The 11,389-nt window shown below is 40.7% G+C and overlaps 2 long non-coding RNA genes across 2 annotated transcripts in view; one reads left to right on the top strand and one right to left on the bottom strand.

The window, feature by feature from the left end:
- Positions 1-3,398: 3,398 nt before the first annotated feature.
- Positions 3,399-11,389, bottom strand: part of LOC139046094 (uncharacterized) — a 30,440-nt gene continuing 22,449 nt past the window's right edge. Inside the window, exons 2-3 of the long non-coding RNA XR_011505649.1 lie at positions 8,839-8,884; positions 3,399-3,701 (exon numbers count right to left, since the gene is read on the bottom strand). This is a non-coding gene — a long non-coding RNA (uncharacterized lncRNA). The remainder of the gene's footprint in view (positions 3,702-8,838; positions 8,885-11,389) is intronic.
- LOC123287007 (uncharacterized) lies at positions 3,770-9,261 on the top strand. The gene is made up of 3 exons (XR_011505648.1): positions 3,770-6,506; positions 6,993-7,242; positions 8,563-9,261. It is a non-coding gene; the product is annotated as an uncharacterized lncRNA (long non-coding RNA).

Below are 11,389 nucleotides of genomic sequence, written 5' to 3'. Positions count from 1 at the left end.
TTCAGCACAAACACCCAACCAGTGAAAAGAAAAAACCTTTAACCCTCGAGAATAATGGAGAAACAGACACCTTATACAGATTACCTCTGAAGAAAAAAAATAATAAAATAACCCCAGCCTCACCCAATTTTAAGTGGAGCTAAGCAGGTTCCAGTAAAATGGAGATTGGCTGTCCTGGGATGGTTTATTCTCCCCATGCCTTGCCACTTTCCCCCTGAATGCCTGTGTATTTTCCCTACGTGTGGGGCTCTCATTGAATTGAAAAGGAACTCAGAGAAGTGAAGACTTCCAAGCAAGAGGAAATAAGAGAGGGATAAAAAATGAACTCCTGATTTCAGCTGAACTCACCCAGATGGCAAAAAAAAAAAAAGTGAAAATTTTGATCTTAGAAAGCGGTATAATAGTAAGAAAAGTCAACTTGAGCTCAACTGCAATTTCCTCTTTGATGACTAAATAAATGCTTAATTACTTTGTAAATATTTTAAATGAGTTGTTCTGGAGTGGGAGCAGTGAAAAAAGAAAGGGGAAAAAAAGGTTAACTACCCCACATAAAACAACCAGCTCATACAGCCTATGGCCAATTTTTACAGCTGGATTTTTATAAACTCCTTGAAGAGCTGGGCCAGGGACGGGTTTATGATGTTACCATGGCAGTACTGTAGTTTTTTGACAAAATATTGTGACACTGAAGCAGATGTACTATGGGGAGGTAGGCATAGCGGTTGGGACAAGTATGAAGGAATTTAAGACCTTCACTAAATATTTCAGCAAAGAATGTCTCACGAAACTGTCACTGGATTTAATTAGCTGTAGAGTGAAAGGTGACGGGTTAATCTAAGGTCAGCGTGGGGGAAAAGGAAGCCCTGACACATGTAGCTATTTGATATTTGCCGAATGCCACACTCTAGTCAATTAGAATAGTAAATTGGCACCGTGTGGGAAAGAATAGGCACTTAGTTGCAAGTCAATTTGATACGACGGTGTTCAATTATTTAATTTCCATATGCATTTCTCTAAGATTCTTTCTGTCAATCCAGTAATTTCTTCTGAAGTGTTGAAAGTGACTGCCAAGTGAGTAAGAAGTATTCTCTGATTTTCAAAGTGAGAAACAATTTGATTCAACTCAATTAAAAAGGGGTGAATTTTATTTAATAGTATTTGTTGTCTATATTTGCCTGTTTACACTACTTCAATTTTTTTTTTTCTCATTCACAGGGAAAAAAACTATCTGGTTGACATTTTTTTTTCTTCCTACAGAATCCATAACAAGCTTGTTTGTTTGAGTAGAACAAACTCTGTGAGTCTGTCTAGAATAAAGGAAGACTTGTCGGGCATATTGAGCACCTCAAACATTCACTAATTGATTCAACAAATATTCCTTGAGTATTTGTTATGGTCCAAGCATTGTCCAAGGCACTGTGTTCCCACTAATCAGTAGGACAGAAGTGTCCTTGTCTTCATAGAGCCCTATGAGTTGAGACCCAGAACAATGGCATCTCTTCAGAGAAGCTCTCAGGGGTAAGAGGGTATTTTTAGTCTACTAACCAGAAGAATGATGAAATTGTTAGTCACCTTTGCAGCAAACCCAAGTTACACAGAAGCTAACTGATTTTTGAAAGATAACCAGCTATTCTAGTATGCACAGACATATTGAATAGTTCTCTGACTTCTGTTCTCTGATTTAACCACTAGATAGATGCTCCACAGTATTTCTCACGTCAATTTCTCAACCACACTTTAATATAATATTAGACATATTTTGACTTTGCTTTTCATTTTTCAAGATCGTGCTAATAGTATAACTTCCCATACACAATCAAAAGTGAGTATGTAGTCTGAGTTGAGAGGCGTGAATGAGCAAATATCTCCCATTCGCCATTAACGTAGTAGGGAAGAGAGAGGAAAAATCAGCTGACTTTAGCAAAGACTTTAGCATGAGGGTCCAGAATAATGTTAAGAAAAAAAACAAGTGAGTCAACAGTTAACCATGTTATCACATTAGGCGCGGACATCATTCCAAGCCTAGGAACACTCTGGCATTAGCGAAGGAACACTAGCTTTAGCAGAAAGCACCAGGCAATTCTAACCGCACTGATATCTGCAGAGGCTATTAGAAGGAGCTCCATTCAGCAACAGGCTTAGAGGGAACGGCCAAAGATTAAGCATAAGCCCGGGTGACTACTGCAGTCTCTACCAGCTGCCCTTCCAGGGCTGACCTTGGAGCTTAAGGGCCAGACAGCTGTGAACATTAGCAGTTGTGGAAATAAGATACTGCAGTTTCCTTAACTCTAGCCCAACAGCTCATGCAATTCATCCAGTTGAAATCTGTTCGCTGAATGGCTGTTCAGCTGCAGATATTGTACTGGGTGCTAAGGATACAGCCCCAGACAAGAAAGACACTGTCTTTGTGTAGTTCAGTAGACTTGGTAGTATGGGAGTGTGAGCTGGTAATCTGGATATTTCAGTCAACTGATCTTTTAATTACATTGAGCTGAGTGACCCTTGCCCTGGTCCCACTGGAGAACTCTGTCATCAGGCAGACGTAAGGACAAGGACCTCTACCCTATGAAGTCAGATATAGATGATACAAAGGGGAAAGCATCTTGGAGGTCGCTGCCTACCCAGCATTCTGCATGTGGCAGGAGGTCACAGAAGGATGTGGTTGGAGTCCTCACCACCTCCTCTGCACTTGGCAGGTCTACGCTACTCTCAAAGCAGCTACTCAGAACTGTTAAATGAGAGCAGCCAAACTGGCAATGGTGTTCACATTCTACCTCCCTTAATTGCTTAAAGCCCAATATTCCTTGGGAACCACCCTCTTCTGCATGTGGATGTAGAAGGCCATGAACATATGTGTCTGGAAGAGACATTTGGAAGAACAAGAACAGGGGACACAGTGCTTATGGTTAAATGACATAAATTTTCATGAGATTCTTAGTTGATTGCCTCATAAATTCTCAAACTAAACTGGCACTAATCATTCTTATTGGATTCACGGATGTTCATCTTCCACTCGAGGAGTAGATCCACTTAATTTGGACTAATTGAAAGCAAAACAACATCAAAAATTCTGCTTGAAAATAATAACTATCATTGCTAAATACGATTTGGCATTAGTTTTCGAAATTAGTTGTTTACTCCTAGAAAGAAAGGATATAGGACACCAGTTCAGAAGTACACATGCTTCTGCAATGTGAAAAGTCGGTGGCACAGTTGTTCTGTTTCACTGACCCTTGATTAACCAGATGGTTATTGGAAAATCCTCCCTTGCACACTGTTAGTAGGAAAAACACTTCCATGAGCATAACTCTCTTCTTACAAAGTCAAGTAGAATGACTGTTTGAATATGTTTAGGATCTTTTTTTTTTTTTTAAAGATTTTTTTTATTTTTTCCCCTTTTTCTCCCCAAAGCCCCCCGGAACATAGTTGTATATTCTTTGTTGTGGGTCCTTTTAGTTGTGGCATGTGGGACGCTGCCTCAGCGTGGTCTGATGAGCAGTGCCATGTCCGCGCCCAGGATTCGAACCAACGAAACACTGGGCCGCCTGCAGCGGAGCGCGCGAACTTAACCACTCGGCCACGGGGCCAGCCCCTATGTTTAGGATCTTTTAAAGTCATAAATATGCATTCAGCATAAAAGAAAAGCAATTTAAGAAAAGGCTGACTCTGAAAATCCAACTCCATTAAGATCTTCTTGAAATCTGTGGAAGAAAAAAACAAAGTGAGGTTGAATTTGTATTTCCTCTTGGGAAATCAAATAACCAGTAAGGTTTACCGCTAAGGTCGGCTATGTTGATAATCACTTAGATTTCTTGTGAGCTAAATTCTCTGTGACTGCTTCAACAAACATTTATTGAGTACCGTCTAAGGACAAGACCCTGTGCTAGGATAATTTAAAGATAGCACAACTCTTACTGAAGACTTGATACATACTGATTAAATCTTCTTCACGGAAGTGGGGTATAAACAGGGCTTGAGCTTATATGTAAAGGCATTTCTGTCTGTGGTTTGGTTGTCTTATCTGCAAATGTCCATATTGGGAGAAGCAATGCCAATAAAAACCCCCAAATTACTGTACACTGACAAATTTTTTTAAAAAGGGATCTAGCAATAAAAATGTTCCAGCTCCAATCAAGAGATAGACGAAATAGAAGGCATTATGTTAAGTGAAATAAGTCAGACTGAGAAAGACAAATACTCTATGACCTCAAGTACATGTGGAATCTAGAAAAACAAAACAAAACAAAAACCCAAGTGCATAGATACAGAGAATAGATTGATGGCTGCCAGAGGCAAGGCGTTGGGGGAGTGGGTGAGATGGGTAAAGCGGGTCAAAAGATGCAAACTTCCAGCTATAAAATAAGTCAATCATGGGGATGTGGCATACAGCATGATAACTAGAGTTAATACTATACTGTAAATTTGCAAGTTGCTAAGAGAGTAGATCTTAGAAGTTCTCATCATAAGAAAAGAGAATTTGTACCTATGTGCGGTGATGGATGCTAACTAGACTTCTTGTGGTGATTATTTCGCAATACATACAAATACAAATATTGAATCATTATGTTGTACACCTGAAACTAATGAAATGTTATATGTCAATTGTAGCTCAAAAAAAGAGGTAAACAAAATAAATAAAAGGTACTTGAGCCACCTTCTGAAAGAATCGTTTTTTGCTGAGTTTTGAAAGATTTTGAGGCAGCAGCTGAAGCTCTCACTTGGATATGGGTGTTTGTTTGTGTTGTGTTGATGCCAACCTTGAGGGTGAATTCATTTATGTCATGGTTTTGATTGACTTTAATTTTCCTTAGCATTGGGGAGGTGAGCCTACGTACAAATGGCCATGGGATAGGAAACACATGCATACACATACGCATCTAACATATGGGTGTATAATGCACATCCCAGGTTAAGCTTCCTCCGGTTTGCATGATAGGGAGGTTTTATGGGGGGAAGGTGGATGCTGAGCTCTTCTTGGTAACGAGAAAGCCATTGGTCTGGGGTAACAACCAGTATCAAGTAAAGAGTCAGATACAATCAGTAAAGAGCCAATGCCACTGCAGTGGGCAGGGAGCATCATTGTGGGGAAGCTGGGAGTTTTGGCAGGGTCTCAGATGCCAAGATTGGGATTCTGAGGTTAAATTAATGGTAATAGGAGCTCTTGGAAGATTTTTAAATGTGGTGGGTTCAATTATTTAGTGGAGTTGACATAAACGGCCTCTGACGGTGACAGTGATTACTCTTTTGTGCTCGCGGTTTTTCTGACCCTCCAACAGTGGACAGTCCTTTAAAACCAACAGCCAGCTTGTGAGTGGAAAGGGCTGACATGCAGAAAATGAAGGTGACCACAAAGCATGCTTCTGTCCTTTTCTATGGTTCTGGAGAGAAAGGTCACCTGAGACACCTCCAAAATCAAGGTCCCTTAGAAAGATGTGACAAGAAGGGCTCAGTGTTAGAACATGGGTGTGCAAGTTATTTATGGCAGAGTCCCAGCTGCTGCCAGAATTCCCCTTCTTAAAATAACCAACAGGTGGGTGACCTGGCCTTTGAAAACATTGTGTCATTACCGCTTGCTTTCTCTTCTTGCTTAGATAGTACTGCGTTTTTCTACTTTTAAATCTGCTTTAATGTTAGAATTCAGATATCAGAAAAAACTGCTAGCACAGTGCTTATCATATAGGTATTTTGTAAATGTCTGTGTACTGACAGGTTAAAAATTCCTAAAAATGTGTTTGTGTGTGTGCGTGCGTGTGTGTGTGTGTGTGTGTAAAGATTCTGGGTTTGAAACAGTCCTTCTATTTAGATTAATATAATCATCTGTTTATCTTGTTCTTGTTGTCTATCGACTTCTTTCCTGTAATGTCTATACCAAGTATTGGCTGCTTCCTCTCCTCAAGAGAATGCAAAATATGGCCACATTTCCTCTTTCTCAGAGAAAATGAGGAAGAATTTCCAGAAATCATTTTCATTAAGATCTATGTCCCTTATAGATGAAAAAGAAGACGGGAGCAGTCTTCCCTTTCCCTCTTGTCGTTGAACCGTTCCCTGGTGGAGGAGAAAGCTGGATCTGGAGCTCAGGGCCGCTGGACTGGTCACCTTCCACTTGTCTTTCAGCATGCCCTCTTAAGCTCAGGGAAACATTCAAAGGGTTTGGCCCAGGCCCCAATTCAACCAAAGGCATTACTGACTTGGCACAGGGGATTGTCTCTGGCCTTCGTGGCTCCTCTGATGGCTGTAGCATTTGTTCCACAGAGATGACATTCAAATCTCAAGAGATGCATGGAAACAAAAAATAATGTGTGGAGAGGAAACAACTCCCCTAACTGGTTCTTCAGCAGTCTTGTTTTCAGTTGAACCTGGATGCCTTTGGTTGAAAGCAGGGACACTGTTAGGCCGTGAAGAAAACAGACAGTAAAGGAAATGGGATTTCCAGAGTCCAGGAACAGAGGCCCTCCAGCAAGGGAGGCACCCACAGAGTGAGTGCTGAGTGATCTGAAGACGTGGTGGTAAGTTTAAGGACAGGCAAGGAAATCCTTTTTCCTCCCCAGGGGTGAAGAACCAGAAGATACCAAGAAAGTCTAGGGTCACTTTGGAATATGCGTAGCTTAAAGACAAATGGTGCAATCTGGGGTAGGGAGGAAAGCGAAGAAAAAAGAGAGCCCCAGAGCCTGGGAATCAGAAAATCTGAATTATGGTCTTGGCCTGCTTCCAACCAGCTGTGTGTTCTTGGCTAAAACATTTTATTCTCTCTGAGCCTCAATTTCCTTCTCTCTGAAGTGTAGACATTGGATCAAATGACTTCTAAAGTGACTTCCATTTTTTATAATTATATGCCTGAGAGAAGTTGTCATTTTGATTTGGGTCAATTGGAGTCATGTTTTTTAAAGCTGGATAATAAGGAAAGTTTGCATGACAAAGTGTGCTTATCTTAGAATTATTATGTTTTAGAATTGTTATTTCTTTTAATGTTTCCCATTACCCTCCTTGGTTAGGTTCATTAAGTTTTCTATGTGCAATGGACCAAGGCATGCTGATCCTGATACAATAAGACATCTGATAAGGAGAACTGGGCTTTGTTGAGCATCCCAAGTTGTTTATCAATCCATTCTTCAGTGCCTATGGGATGGTGACAGAGAACATGGGTTATCAATCATACTAGCAAGGCCTTTGCAAGAGACTTCCAAGAAAGTTGTCGATGCAGCACTGATCAGTGGTCAAGGAGTAGTTTCACTGAAAAAATAGGTAAGCAATGAAATTTACCCTCTGGAAATATCCAAGGAGAACTGCACTCTGGACCTTACACTTGAAAAGGTCAATTTAGGTATTAGAAAAACACTTTGATGTGCAAGTTTAAAACTGATAAAGACCACCAAAGTCACCTATTCTGCCTCATTTTTTGGCAGAGGAGGAATCTGAAGCTCAGAAAAGTTCAGTGAATTCTCCAGAGAAACACAACTGGTTAAGCAGAACTGAGGCCCAGCTTAGGGCATTTGGCTTCCAATCCAACATTTTCTGTCCTTGCCCAATTTGCTTCTTATAAACAGAACTGGCTCTATTTGGAGATGCAGACATCACTCTGATAGGCAGCAAAACCTACACGCTGCCTGCAGAGTCTCCCAAGCAGCTATTTGGATGTCTATTTCCAAGCCAGCTTCATGAGGGCCCAGACTGTACTCCTCTCATTCTCAGTTCCATTTCCAGTTTTAGCACATTGCCTGGCACATAGTCAACACTCAACAAATATTTATTGAATCAAAAGCTAATGCTCAACAGGGGCTGGCCCAGTGGCATAGTAATTAAGTTCATGAGCTCCACTTCGGTGGCACGGGGTTCACCAGTTCAGATCCCTGGCGCACACCTACGCACTGCTCATCAAGCCATGCTGTGGCAGGCGTCCCACATATAAAAAATAGAGGAAGATGGGCACAGATGTTAGCTCAGGGCCAATCTTCCTCAGCAAAAAGAGGAGGATTGGCAGCAGATGTTAGCTCAGAGCTAATCTTCCTTGAAAAAATAAGAACGAAAGAAAATTTTTAAAAAGCTAATGATTAAAAGCTTGAAGAATAAAATAATGAATGAATAAACAGGAACCCAAGATCTCTGTCATTAGAATCACTCCTATGGGTTAAGACATTGTTCCTTGTTAAAATGCAAAAAGACCTGGGCAAGAATGACACATGAGACCATTGTCACAGCATCTCAAATTGCTTCAAAGAGTCACAAGACAAGAAAACTTTAAAGGAAGACAGGGACGAGGGAGTCAGGCTGGGAGTGAGTCAGGGACGCTGCTATATTTGTGTTTGGTGGGGCAGAGTAGAGAAAAGTGGTTCTCACTAGGACGCCTCTGGGAAGTGGTACCCAAAATAATGCCTCATTACTTCCCACTTTGCCTAAGGCTGGAGCTACTTGTAGTCATTCCACCATCCAGAATGGGTTTCTTCATTATGGATTACAGTCATACAGACACAAACGCATTATGGCTGTGCATCTTTCTTAACTATATATCAATTAAAATTTTCCAGAGAACCATCTCTTCTCACATCTTATTTAATTTCTTTGCAGCTTTGAGAGATCCGGAGCAGATGATGCTATCTCCCTACTGTTTAGAAAACTGAAGTAGGGGTTCTGTTCTTTGGCCTCACAACCTTGTGCTCTGACCACTAAGGCAAACTGTGTTTCTTCCGTTTGTTAAGACTAATGCTGAATTTTTAAAAATATTTTATTTATTCTAGGAAAATGCTTTTTGGGAAGTGTTCCAAATTTTTATTAACGAGGACATTGACTATAACAATCTTGCAAACCCATCCTGCGGTCTACACTTTACTATCTTACATATACCTGTCAATCTGGCTGGCAACGTCCCTCCTGGAATTCCCCAGAGATGCTGAAAAGAAGAGGAAAAGAGAGAGCGCCCCACATTAATTCTTGAAAGAATTCAATTATGACAATACTGCTCCTTTCAATGCCTACACAGTTTATATTTTCTACTTGAAATAAAACATTATATCTTTACCAGGGAGATAAATACAAAAGAGTGATATTAGAATAATAATGATAAATTTGTTGCTGCTATTTTGTTGTACTTCTGTGAGTTACGTTTTTTTACTCTTTGTTTGCAGTGACCTAGATATTTGTGACAGGTTGTAGAACTGCCATCATTTCATTAAAACAGGGTGTTACTTTTAAATATTAAGTCTCATGATCACTTTATCACCAACTCCCTCCTTCCCCTCGAAGCACGCAATAGATGAAAGACGTTATAAAATGTTAGAAGACGGACAGAGTTGGAAATAGCTTTTCCCCAAAAACTTTTTTCAAAATCAAAATCAGAACCCAACCTTTTAAGGAACAACCCTGAATTTAATTTTCTTTCCTTTGTTCTTCCTTTTACTTTCCCCCAAGCTACACTTGTGCTTCCAATGATCTTCTTTCCTATTTAATGCCAATAATTTGCACTTCTGTCACCTCTTTCATCTGGGAATTCACAAGGCCATCTGAAACTTTCTCTGATGAACTTCAGAGGGGTACTCTAACAGGGAAGTTTTTTGATGACCTTTTAAAAAGGTGCAGCAAGTGCACCCTTTCAACAATAGCACTCGCGTCTGGAGTCTAGGCTTAGGTGATTTTAACTAGAGGCTAGCTTCAGTGGCTCCGGTGGTCAGAGGGGATGCAGGAATAGTGGATACACTGTGGAAGAGTTCAAGAAGTCTTCTATACCTGCAATGCCACAACCCTTTCTAAGAAAAAATGGCCCTAAATTCTTTGTCCTGTCTCAGTAGTTCTGACTTGCACAGGATACTTGACTAGGGAAGTAAAATCATGTTCACTCTGGACACAGCTCATTGGAACTGGATGAGAACTGGTATTTGACACTCAGATAATCTTACCCAATTATTTTGGGGAGAAAGTTCAGGTGCAAGGTGAGCAAAGAAACATCTAGTCATTTGAGCTCAAGTGCCTTTCTCTGGGAACCCTGAGATACTATCTTAGTAGAATCTAAAATATGCCACAGACCCCATGGCGAGTGCCCCAGGATGAGAAAGACTAAAACTCAAATTGATGATGAGATGGAAAATTATGCTTCTACCTCACATTTCCGTGGCTACTTTAAGTCAATTTTCATTTCACAGTTGTGTGAGATATGAGTGTACTGCTTCACAGTCCCAGAGAACTTGACTGGCAGGATCAGTTCTACTGAGAAAGGATGAAAGAATGCAATACTTTCACGGCTTCAGGCTATGTGTGCATAGAACTGGGGCAGCCTACTGGTGAATCTGAGATGGCTCATAGCTTTTAAAGATTAAAGCAAGCTTGAAAAATTAATTACCAATGTGTATGATGTTGTCATATTATGTCTTTTGAAAAAACTAAAATGCTATTATGAGCCAGGAGGATGAGTAATATACACATTTATCTCTCCTCTTCAACATTAAAAAAATGATGTATTCACTTTAAAAAGGAACCATATTGTATTGCAATCCTTTATCAATGGGGCAGGTGACTTCCGGCATCTGTCCCCAGGTCTGTGACTGACCTTATCAAAGAAACTTTGATCAGGCAATAAACCAAGAGCAGAGCAGGAAATAAGATTTGAGGATCTTAGCTTCCAACTTTCAGATTACTAGCTCTAATACCAAATCACTTACAGCAAGAACATCCTACGCTAATAATTGGGGTGGGGGTAGAGGAAAGTGGTGGAGGTGTCACATTCCTCCCTCCCAAACCTAGATAATTCTTCATGTCAGAGAGCCAAGCTTGTTTCATTTCAGTAGTCTGAAGGAAGTAAAATTAAAAGGATGGAAACTGTTCTGCAGAGAGTATATGGAAATGCAATTACGTCCATTGTGTTTCCTGGTGCCACAAGAAGACTCCACAAATCCCTAGAGAGAAGGAGATTCACAGAGGGCAATCTGTGTGATTCCTGGCACCACACTCCGATGCTGGATCCTCACGTTATCTCTTGGCCAAGATCTTCTCTGATGGCATGGCCAACTCTCAGCTCTCCCTTCAGAGTCAGTTACAATATCTCCTTCAGGCAGGTGGGCTGGTATCTTCCAGATAGGGCTCTTTCTCCTCAGGAGCAGTTGCAGGAAGCCACCCTTGCAGTTTAATTAGGAGTAACAGCTCATTTGGGAGTACTCATAGTGTAACCAGTGACAGGCCAGAGCATGGCACATGGATCATCTTATGAGTCACCCCTATGTGCTCGAGGTTCAATGGCTCCTACACAGAGCTCTGTTTGACTCCTCTCAAAGCAAAACATCATTCTTCCTGTTGGAGCTATTTTTCTTTATTTATTTTATTTACTTTTTCCTTTTTCTAAGTATAGTTGGTATCCTGCTCCCAGGGAGCAGTTGTAAAAAGAGACTTTCTGGAATTCACCTGAAAT

Source organism: Equus asinus, chromosome 8 (genome assembly GCF_041296235.1).
Source record: "Equus asinus isolate D_3611 breed Donkey chromosome 8, EquAss-T2T_v2, whole genome shotgun sequence".
In the NCBI taxonomy this organism is placed as follows: Eukaryota; Metazoa; Chordata; class Mammalia; order Perissodactyla; family Equidae; genus Equus; species Equus asinus.
This window is presented reverse-complemented; position numbering and strand designations above follow the sequence as displayed.